Here is a 12,039-nt window from a genome sequence, read left to right on the forward strand (position 1 = left end):
CGCCAAAATTTTTTCCATGTGCTCCTTATATTCATTTTCAATGTTCGAATAGGCACTAATTATTGTCATCTTACTTTGAAATGACTTTATTTCAATACATTCCTTTTCTTCCTTCAAAAGTCCGTACTCTCCAAAAAGTTCAAAATTTATTTGCACCGATGCATAACTTTCCAACAATGGATACAAGTGAGGTAGAAAAGCTTCTCCTGCTTCCTCCATAAATTGTGTTGGATAAATTACATCATTGTTGGTGTTTTCATATAAGTAGTGAACAATCCTTCCTTGAATTCCAGAACTGATTTTTTTTATCCTTGAATCCACTGGCTCAACAACATTCTTCTTGTGTTGCTCCGTTCGCAGATGATGAGCCCACGAAATGTTACCCGATAGGGTAATGTTGCACTTTCCACAATACTTATTCATTTTTTTTTGGTTTTGATTTTTTTCTTTTTTTGGAAGTATTGTATTGTTACTTGTACTTTTCACTTTGTTATACTTTACTTTTACTGTAAAGTATTTTATGTTTTATCAATTTGATAAGCTTACACAACACAAATCTGGGTAGTTCACAGTTCACACAACTTTACTTTACACTTGCTAAAGTATTTTAATTTTTATCAATTTGATAATCTCGCACAAATCGAATTCGGATGGAACGTAAGTTAACACAACTTTACTTTAGCTTTGAATTACCGGAGGGTTCACACGACGATTCTAGACGGTTCGCTCAACTCAAATAGTTTTCTAAAACTGAACTACTTTCCACATTTCTCCTTAACACATACATACATTTTTTGAAAACTTAGAAGGTAACCGTTTTCTCTTTCTATAAGGGCATGAGAATAAATTTTCAAATATGATTAAATAAAAACGTATTTGACTAAACAAACGATCTCATTTGTTTTTTGTGTATTTTCTGTTATGAACCACCACCACAAGCACCGCCACCACCAACATCCCTCTTACACTCCTACGCTTACTTTCCCATCTAATGCTCGCTAAAGAGGGGAGAGGTTACCGAACTCACGCTTGTTTCACACAACAAAAGTATGCGGTCTAATATCTCTCAAACCAACACCTTTTGACCACAAGACCGTAGCCAGGTGTCACCTACAACCCTAATTGAATCAACAAAACGCCCACGCATAACAAAACAACTTCCCTTCCTCCTCCTCCTCCGCCTAAATATAGTTTTACAAATTCATACGCATGACAAAACACCCCTTGTAAAACGAATAGTTTTCTAAAACTGAACTACTTTCCACATTTCTCCTTAACACATACATTTTTTCAAAACATAGAAGGTAACCGTTTTCTCTCTCATGTAAGCGCATAAGAAAAAAATTTCCAAATATGATTAAAGAAAAACGTATTTGACTAAATAAACGATCTCATTTGGTTTTGTTCTGTTAGGAACCACCACCACAGTCACCATTTTGACCACAAGACCGTAGGCAGGTTACACTAACAGGTGTCACCTACAACCCTAATTGAATCAACAAAACGCCCACGCATAACAAAACAACGTTTTTGTTACACTCCCACGCTCACTTTCCCATCTAATGCTCGCTAAAGAGGGGGAGGTTACCGAACTCACGCTTGTTTCACACCACAAAAGTATGCGGTCTAATATCCCTCAAACCAACACCTTTTGACCACAAGACCGTAGCCAGGTGTCACCTACAACCCTAATTGACTCAACAAAACGCCCACGCATAACGCGTTCTAACCCAAGTTAGAAGCAACATAGTGACCTGTGTGCAACCATTGCACTCCACAAAATCCCACGCATGACAAAACACCCCTATCACACACGCACCTTTAGCGTGAGAAAAAGACAAGACAAAACAAGACATATCAAAACACCACTCTCTCACACTCCTACACACCACTTTCTAACCTCATTAAGTGACCTGTGTGCAACCATGCTCATCTAACTAGGGTCAGCAACACCCCCCTTTTTGACTTAATTATGCTAATTAGGTCATTAGAACACCTGTGTGCAACCATGCGTGACTAATTAGGGTCACCCCCACCTCCTTTTTTGACATGATTTATTACCTAGTGAGCCGGCTCCCGTATTACCTATCTACTTTCGCCGTTATATGGAGGCACGTAACCGGATCTTTGCGGAGCATCAGCTGAGCGGCATGCGCCTGGTCTCACGGAGAGTCCAGAAGGCAAGGGAGCGCTTCAGGATGAGGAGATCCAGACGACGAGAGGTGGTGGCGGCCGTTAAGCGCATTGATTCCGCTGATCCTCGGCCCTTCGCTGACGTGGAGACCTTGGGCAAGCAGCTCACCGGCTTGTTGGATACAGGCGCCAGCGTAAGTGTGCTGGGCAAAGGCTGTCGAGAGCTCGTGGAAGCGCTGGGAGTTACCGTCCAACCGTATTTTTCGGTAGTCCGTACGGCTTCTGGCGAAGATCGATCCATCATCGGACGCTTGGAGCTGCCTGTGAGGTACAAAGGCGTAAGTAAGCCGGTCACGTTCTACCTGTGCCCATACCTGGAACAAACGGCGTACTTCGGAGTCGGCTTCTGGCGAGCCTTCGGACTAGCTCCAGCCATCGTGGGGAAGCCGGCGACGAGAGGCTCCAAGGCAGCGGAGGAAATCCATGCCAGCCAGATGGAGCACTATGCCGACCAGGAAGATGAGGACGAGTTAAGGGAGGAACCCGAATCCTGGAGCCTTTCTGCGGAGGAAAAGCTGGCGTTAGGCAAGGTCAAGGAGGAGTTCCTTACCTTTGAAAGGGACGGCCTCGGAGTCACCTGCATGGAGAGGCATTCCATTGAGCTGATGGAAGGAGCTCGGGTCTTTAAGGATCGTCCGTATCCGATGTCTCCGGCGAAGCAGAAGGTGGTCGAAGACGAAATCGACAAGATGTTGGAGCTGGGTGTCATCGAGGAGAGCAAAAGCCCATGGAGCAATCGCACAACAGTGGTGTCGAAGCCAGGGAAAGACCGGTTCTGCCTGGATGCCCGGAAGTTGAACGCCTTGACTATCAAGGATGCATACCCTCTGCCCAGTATAGAAGGAATCCTCTCCAGAATAGATCAGACGCATTACATCTCCAGCGTTGACCTGAAGTTGGCGTTTTGGCAGATCGAACTGGATGAGAAGAGCAAGGAATACACTGCGTTCACGGTTACAGGCAGGCCGTTGTACCAATTCCGAATGATGCCGTTCGGACTGTGCAACGCGGCACAACGCTTGGTGCGACTCATGGATCGGGTGATACCAGCGGAGCTCAGATCCAACGTCTTCGTCTACTTGGACGACCTGCTAATCCTGGCTCCAGACTTTCAGACGCACCTGAAATACTTGCGTCGGGTAGCCCACAGTCTGAAATCAGCCGGATTGTCCATAGGGTTAAAGAAGTCGAAGTTTTGCTTCAAATCTTTGACTTACCTAGGGTTTATAGTCGGAGGTGGACTGCTGCGGATGGATCCTGGACGTGTTACGGCAATCCAGAAGATGCCTTACCCGAAATCCATGAAGGAAGTACGTGCCTTCCTCGGCACAGCGGGATGGTATCGACGGTTCGTCAAGAACTTCGCTACGCTAGCCGCACCACTCTCCGAGGCCTTGAAGAAGGCTGGAAACACAAAGTTTTCCCTAAGTCCCAGCGCCACCCAGGCAGTTGATGACCTGAAGTTGGCCTTGACGAGCGCGCCGGTCCTGGTTCATGCGGATTTCAAGAAGCATTTCTTCATCCAGTGCGACGCATCCCACGTTGGCGTCGGCGCGGTATGGTTTCAGCGGAACCAGGACGGAGACGAGCAGCCCATCGCGTTCTTCTCGGCCAAGATGAACAAACACCAGGTTAACTACTCGGTCACGGAAAAGGAATGTCTGGCGGCCATCCTAGCTATTCGGAAGTTCAGACCGTATGTGGAAGGGATGCCCTTCACATGCATTACCGATCACGCCTTAAGTGGTTGATGACAATGAAGGATCTTTCCGGACGACTCGCAAGGTGGTCTCTCCAGCTGCAGGGCTACGATTTCAGCATCGAACATCGCAAAGGCAGCGAGAACGTAGTCGCCGACACCCTATCCCGCATCATCGAGGAAGTCCGGATAGATCCAACGGAGTTACTGGGATTCGAGACGACCGAATTCGCTGCGGAGGATTATACGGAGTTAGTGCAAGACGTGGAGTCCAACAGGGAGCGCTTACCGGACCTCAAGGTGGACGGCGGACTCATCTTCAAGCGCATGAGTAACCCCAAAATGGACGAGGAATTGGAAGGATCCGAATGGAAGCTGTGGATCCCGCAAAGCCTGACGCACAGCTTGATAGAGCGTGCTCATTCGGACCCCAAGGCTGGCCATGGTGGGATGACGAAGACCTTGGAGATCCTGCGACGCCAGTTCTATTGGCCAGGGATGACCATCCAGGTACGGGAATACGTCCGGAGTTGCGAGGTGTGCAAGGATTCCAAGGCGCCAAACTTCCGGATGCAGGTCGGAATCGGATGAAGGGTAGAGACGGAGAGGCCATTCCAGAAACTGTACATCGATTTCCTGGGCAAGTATCCGAGGTCCAAGAGTGGACACGCCTGGATATTTATCGTGGTGGACCACTTCTCGAAGTACACCTTCTTAAAGGCGATGAAGAAGGCGACGGCGTCGAACGTTGTAAATTTCCTGGTAAACGAGATATTTTACAAGTTCGGGGTGCCTGAGACGATACATTCGGACAACGGCAGACAGTTCGTATCCAAGGCGTTTGAGGAGATGATCGATGGCTTCGGAATACAGCACATGAGGACTCCCGTATACTCACCACAGAGCAATGCCGCGGAGAGGGTAAACCGGAACGTCTTGGCCGCGATTCGCAGCTTCTTGGACGAAGATCACCGGGAATGGGATGCACATTTGCCGGAGATTGAGGTGGCCATCCGAAACACTGTCCACTCAGCCACAGGGGAAGCGCCGTTCTTCACTGTATTCGGCCATCACATGTTCCTCAACGGTTCCAGCTACAAACTAGCCAGACGACTCAGGTCTCTGGTCGACCATGAAATGGCCGGAATGCAGACCAAGGACAAGCTTCGGGTTATCCACGCCAAGGTGCAGAAGCAACTGGAGGGTGCATACCAGACGAGCTGGCAGCGCTATGATAAGCGAGCCCGTACGCTGCTCGCCAAGCCAGGACAAGAAGTCTTCCGCCGCAACTTCGTGCTTAGTGATTTCAGCAAATCTTTCAACGCCAAGTTTGCTCGCAAGTTCCTTAAAGCCAGGGTGGTCAAATCCGTCGGCAGCAATGCATACTTGCTGGAGGACCTCCAAGGCCGCAGTCTGGGAGTATATCATGCCAAAGACATCCGGTTGTGACCTGAAAGAAGGACAAAACAAAGTATACGAGCATCGCGATCACATCTGCAATACTTCCCGTCATGCGTGGGCCCCGCGTTAGGCGCCGATCGAACTGCAGGATGGTATCAGTGCCGTGTTGAATCCCATCGTATCTCCAAAGCTACCAATTATTTCATCGTTCTGCTGAAACTCCGGGCAGCGCCCCTCGAAATCTTTGGTTGATGTTGCAATTGGAGTCGAGTGGGAGCGACGTTATCGATAGGTTAGGTCGATAGGGCGATAGCTGCAGCAGCGGGATGAGTCTGGCGGGCGATCCGGTTTTAATTAATCCCGGTTTAATCCCGGTTCGCTCTGGGATTACTTCTAATGGCCCATGTATCCAATGACCCAATGCTGAGAGAGGCCATGTAATATGGCGGGGGGCGATGATCAGCAGATATCGTGATAGTCGCGGCCATACTGTCCAACAATCAAGGCAGATGCAGCCAGGTAGACAGGAAACTACAAATTTGTCTTTGTGCTTAAAAATCAAATAGTGAGTGAGGTTAATGTTAGATAGTAGTTCAGTATTTAATAATTATAATTTATAAAGGCAGCCGGGGTCCCAATAAAAAGGGCCCCGGAAGATTTATTTGGAGTTTTACCGACATCGCATACTTCGCCATACCTACCAGTCCGACTTGGCTGCCCAGCAACCGGTGTCCGTTCGACCTGTGCCGACGACCCTCCAGGAAGGCCTTGCACAGTCGACGCCGACGACGTCAACATTTCCCGGTGAGTCCGTTCCGGTGTACCGCGTCATCCTCCTCTCGGGAACTTCCAGCGGTCGCATTGCGGCGCTGAGAAGGATCGCCATTTTGTCTGGCAGCCGAATCTCGGACTGCCATTGCATAACTCACCGGAGAGCGCCTTTTTCCTGTGTGGAGATCCGGATCACTGCTGGCCTCCGGCGAAAGGTCTTCCGCCCGGGCTATCATTGCCTCCAGGCCCGGCCCAATAGTGGCTGAAATTCAGGAAAATTTAAATACATGTGTACCTTCATGTGTACCTCATCATCGATTTAGCGTCGCTTGTGACCGGTTGTGTTTATCTTGTGCTCTGTGATTTTTGTCAATTTGTCATTAATATCTGTGATACTGGTGCCTTGTTTTGTGACTTAGTCCTTCATAACCAGCCGTGCTTGTGTTTTAAATCGTCTGTTGATGTTTAATTGTCTATTTTATTGTAGAAATTTTAACAAAACCAAACTCTGTGTTTAGCCCGTGCATTTTGTTATTGTAACTTCTGTACGCTGTGGTGCTTTGGTTTCAATAGCTTTTGTTGTTGTTTCCCATAACCTTCTTGTAATCTCTCTCCCGTTTCTTGTCGTCTAAACTGTTGTCGTGTATATTTTGTTTGTGTTTCGCAAGCCACGCTCAGTCGACAGCCACTCTGTTGCGCTCTCTCGCTCTCGAAGTCTCTACGCGCTCTTATACTTTTGTGTTCTTGTGTGTCTACATTTTTTATTTGTTTGATCCCAGTGTCAAATTAAGTGAGGTATTTATAATTCTTTTGATTCTTTGGTTTTATTAATAACTTTTTTTCTTAAATAAAAAATGGCTCTTTTTTGTAGCAAAAAAGTTTGTCAGTTTGGATCGTCACCTAATGACGTTTTTATTTACTGTCGTCTCTGCAACATAGTCATACACCCAAAATGTACTGGACTTGTTGGCAGAGTAAAAGATTATATTGATCTGCTTGTTGGTTTTTCGTGGACTTGTGCCTCATGCGTGGAAATAGATCGTGATTTGGATGGCTATGTTGCGCTGACCAATGATCGTTTTATGAAACTGTTCGATAAACTCATGAGCGTAGTTGCTGATTTTAAAGAGTTTAAGGCGGACCTTGATAAAAAAAAAAATGTCAGTAGGGTCACCTAAACGCAAGAAGACTGCTCCTTCAAAATCTCTTCAAGTAAAGGCATCAGTTCCAAATCCCAACTTAGCTTCTAATATTTTTACCCGATCGGTAACGGCAGCAATGTCGGCATCCACTGGGGCTGGGGGACCTAAAGCTTCTGTGACAGCAGTACCCATAGGTACCAAAAGCTCTGGAGTCCCTGTTTCTGCTAGTCAGCCTACCGTTTCAAACCTTACGCAGCTTTCTGTGCCTACGGTGGAAGTTAGCTCTATAGGAGTCCCTAGTCTCAATAATCAGACGAACGATGTTCAGATTGCTGGTGGTGGAAGAAAGAGCCTCTCGGTTGTTCCATATAGGAAGCAATTATTTGTGTCTCGTTTAACACCTGAAACCACATCTGCAGATGTTTTGGAATTTATACAACAGGAATTCCCATCTCAAAACATCACAGTGGAGGAGTTTAAATTTCCATATGTTCGTAGGATATCTTCCTTTAAAATATCTGCTCCTCCGGAAGTATTTAATGTAATAAATTCTAAAAGTTTTCGGCTTAATGATGAATTGGTCATTAAAGAATTTGTTCCAAACAGACGGAGAACTAATAATAGGCCTTCCACGACAGTACCTGCGCCAAAAAACTGAGCAGTTTCTTTTTGGCCTATCAAAATGTTAGGGGACTTAATATGAAGCTACCTAAGCTTTATGCTGACTCCTCTGCCTTTTCGGAAGACATTCTGGCCGTTACTGAGACTTGGCTGAAACCGGAGATATCAGACTCTGAAGTTCTGTCCAAAAATTTTAGTACGTATAGAACTGATCGCTCTCCTCGTAGGGGGGGGGGGGGGGGGTGGGGTGCTGGTTGCCGTTACCTTTACTTTAACATCGGAAAGGATATACTTTCTTAATCCCAATGAAATAGAATTTGTTGGTGCTAAAGTTTCTTTGAAATCTTTTTCTTTTTATGTAACTTGTTCTTATATTCCACCTGGATCCGACTTAACAATTTATAAGCAACATTTGTCTGCAATAAAAACTGTTTTATCTCATCTTTCCGAAAGGGATCTTTTGATTGTTTTGGGTGATTTCAATCTCCCTGACATTTGTTGGTCCCTTTCCACTGACTCACTTGTCTCTACCCCCTTATCTGACCATGAATTCGTTGACGGTCTCTAAACAGGCAATTAGATCTTGTATTTGCTTTAGATCCGTCTGAAGTCACGGTATCTAGAATTGACCCACTAGTTATGCCAGAAGACCGGTATCATCCCACATTAGAACTTACAATTTGTCTTCCCTGCGTTGATACCCTCTCTCCTTCTCTTTCACCAACTAAAAGTAGATGCTTTCGTAAATGTGACTTTAGTAAACTCAACACCTTGATTTCACAATATAACTGGACAAATTTATATAATTGCTTGGATATTGAAAGTGCTACGGAACTATTTTATAGTGTCCTAAACTCTTTTTTCTGTGAATGTGTTCCTGATAGTTTTGCTCCTAAGTTAGACAGGCCTCCTTGGTTTACCAATCAGTTGCAAAGACTTAGAAACCTAAAAACAAACTTCTATAAAAAGTACAAAAAGTCGGGTAGGCCATCCGATTTTTCAAGATATGTGGTGGCTCGTACTAATTTTAATGTACTTAACAGTCATTGCTATTCCATGTATTTGAACCGATGTAAATTTGAATTTTCAAAGGATCCAAGGCAGTTTTATAACTTTGTCAATGCTAAGCGAAAGTCTTCAGCCTTGCCATCATCTGTACTATTAAACTCTATTGAGGCATCTACGGATCCCGAAATTGCAGATTTATTTGCTGAATTCTTCCAATCTACTTATAGTTCTGTTTCTTGGTCTAATTCTAGCTACCCTAATCACTTAAACAGGGCAAATTGTATTTTTTCTCCTGTAATCACCGAAAGTTCTCTCTTAAGTGATTTAGAAACTATAACGCCAACCTATTCTCCGGGGCCAGATGGACTCCCTGGGTGTGTTCTTAAGTTTTGTGCCCGAACTATTTGTAAACCCATTCTTAAACTTTTTAATTTGTCTATCTCATCATCTGTTTTTCCTACTATCTGGAAAGATTCTTTTATTATTCCAGTCCACAAAAAGGGTGCGAAGGTTAATGTTCAGAACTATAGAGGAATCTCCAAATTGTCTGCAATTCCTAAAATATTTGAACGCATTATTACCTCTCAGTTGCAACATTTGTGCTCCTCTTTATTATCGTCGTGTCAACATGGTTTTGTTAAGCGAAGATCGACCACCACTAACCTGCTCGAATTGACATCTTTTGTAATAGATGGGTTTAACGAAAAATTGCAGACAGACGTTATATATACAGATTTTAGTAAAGCCTTTGACTCTGTAAACCACTCTCTTCTTTTATTCAAATTAGATCAGCTCGGGTTTCCGAATAATCTGTTAACTTGGATTTCAAGTTATTTGAATGGTAGATCTCAGAGGGTTTTATTCAAAAACGCTGTTTCCAAGATGATCAACGTGACATCTGGAGTGCCTCAGGGCAGTCATTTAGGCCCTTTGCTGTTTACTCTGTTTATAAATGATCTTCCCTCTATAGTAACTCACTCTCGTGTACTAATGTATGCTGATGATGTTAAGCTTTGTTTTTCATATAAAAATATTGAGTCTGGTTTCTGCTTGCAGTCAGACATTAATAGATTCCAGGAATGGTGTCAGTACAACCTTTTGAATTTAAACTATCTTAAATGCAACGTTATGACTTTTTATAGGGGTACGCCAACGTTCATAAGTTACTCTCTTCAGAACATGTCCCTGGACCGAATATACTCAGTAAACGATTTAGGTGTTCTCCTAGATCCTAAACTTAAATTTGACTCCCACATAACCTCTACTGTAAATAAAGCTATGAGTGTTCTTGGGTTTATAAAGCGTTGGTCTAAAGAATTTGATGATCCATACACTACCAAATTATTATTTACCTCCCTTGTCCATCCTAATTTGGAATACTGTTCTTCCGTTTGGAGTCCTCAGTATCAAGTGCACATTGACCGTATAGAGTCCGTACAGAAACAATTTCTTCTTTTTGCCTTACGTGGTTTGAACTGGGATCAAAACGTCAGGTTGCCTTCTTACTCGAGTAGATTGCTTTTAATTAATTTGCCTAGTCTAGTAAGCCGTAAAACTATGCTTGGTACTATTTTTATGAATAATCTTATCAGAGGCGATATTGATTCTGTAGATTTGGTAAGCCGCCTTACTTTCAATGTTCCTGTTAGACTAATGCGAAACTACTATCCTATAAACTTGCCACGATGTTCATCTAAATTTAGTCAGCATGAGCCTTTTCGCGTTTTTTGTAATAATTATAGCAACCTATATCATTTAATTTGTTCCTCAACCTCTATCCCTGTATTAAAAACTAAAATCTTAGCTCATTTGCTTTAGTCTTGTTGATCTATGTTTTGTCCTGTCCTTGTTTGTTCTATGTACCTTCCTCGCGAACCGTATTTGCCCGAAATAAAAATGGGCCCGCGCGTAACAAGCACGTGCTTGGTGTCGTTTGGGCCACTTGTTTGTACTGCTCTTAGTGCATCAACGTTCAACAAATATAATGTTATATATATATTGATATCTACTTCCCTGTTTGTGAATTTATCCGGAGTTAGTCCCAAGAGCCTTATTTGTCCTCGTTGTTTGCCTAAAATTTAAAAAGGTCGCGAGCATAAGTTTTATATGGTATAGCTTACAGTGCAGTTACATACCTTTTTGGCCTGTCCCTTCTTTTCCCTTGGAGCTCCTCAGGATTAGGTGACCATACACATACGCATCGCGTATGTTCCTTTGAGGGCCGCGTTTCCATGCGAGCTCTACCAATACATGACTGGTAGAGCATAGTTTCCGCGGCGCCTGTACCCTTTTCCAGCAAAACAAAATCCTCTGCTTTGACCGCGTAAATGTTGAAGACGGCGGCCAGGTTTCGGTCTTAAAGGCTGAGGAAGGATAGATCTGTTAAGAGGAGCATGTATATAAACGATTGTACTTACGATATTTATTAAACCTTTGTAATACCCACTATGTGTGAATAAGCTTTCCCAGTGGGGGAGATGGAACCGTAGCCGTAGTCGCGAGGAGGGGGCTCCTGCCGACGGCGAATGGGTGGTGCCCTGCAGCATCTTGAGGGCATCCATGGTTGGGTGGGAGCGCTTGGCTAGGACACCAAATGTAATCCATTTTCCCGTCAATATTTGTAAATTTTTGCTTTGTTTACATTTTTGTCTTAGTGATGACCGATAGTTTAGTAATGTGAGACCGAGAAGTTATCGATTTTATGTTGCGAGCTGTGGCATTAGGGGTACTCTGCCCTGAGGAACGACTGAGCTAGCGGCACTGCCACCGACAAAAAGCAGTTCGTAACATATTGGCGCCCAAGTTAAACAAAATAAATTGTCGAGGCGACGACGTCTCGCCCATTTATGACCCTGACGCCCCCGCCATCACGACCTATGTCTTGCAACATAGATTGCAATTGCTAGGGAGTGGGGAAGTCAGCTGTGTAGGGAAGTTGGAAGTGGAACGGGAGGCGGGTCGGCGGACATTGCCGACGATTTGCTCCTGGTCACAGGTTTACCAGTGAACCGGTGATGGCATCTTGGAGCAAACCAAGATTTGCATCACGGGATGCACTGATGAAAATCTGTGATAATTTCTGTGATAGAGTAGTTTTAGAGCTTGTATTTTGTTATTTATTTATTTGAAATGTTTTTTTGTTAGGATGTTGGGTTCCTGGGTTTTTCTCCCCGTCCTGGATTTCTAATTTTATGTCGGTTGTAA

General features: G+C 44.4%; 1 long non-coding RNA gene across 1 annotated transcript; it reads right to left on the reverse strand.

The window, feature by feature from the left end:
- Nucleotides 1–10,879: 10,879 nt before the first annotated feature.
- On the reverse strand, nucleotides 10,880–11,442 carry LOC119555164. The gene is made up of 3 exons (XR_005219868.1): nucleotides 11,253–11,442; nucleotides 10,971–11,198; nucleotides 10,880–10,906 (listed from the first exon to the last, which is right to left on the reverse strand). It is a non-coding gene; the product is annotated as an uncharacterized LOC119555164 (long non-coding RNA).
- Nucleotides 11,443–12,039: the final 597 nt, after the last annotated feature.

The sequence above is a fragment of the Drosophila subpulchrella genome, chromosome 4, assembly GCF_014743375.2.
Source record: "Drosophila subpulchrella strain 33 F10 #4 breed RU33 chromosome 4, RU_Dsub_v1.1 Primary Assembly, whole genome shotgun sequence".
NCBI classification, from domain to species: Eukaryota; Metazoa; Arthropoda; class Insecta; order Diptera; family Drosophilidae; genus Drosophila; species Drosophila subpulchrella.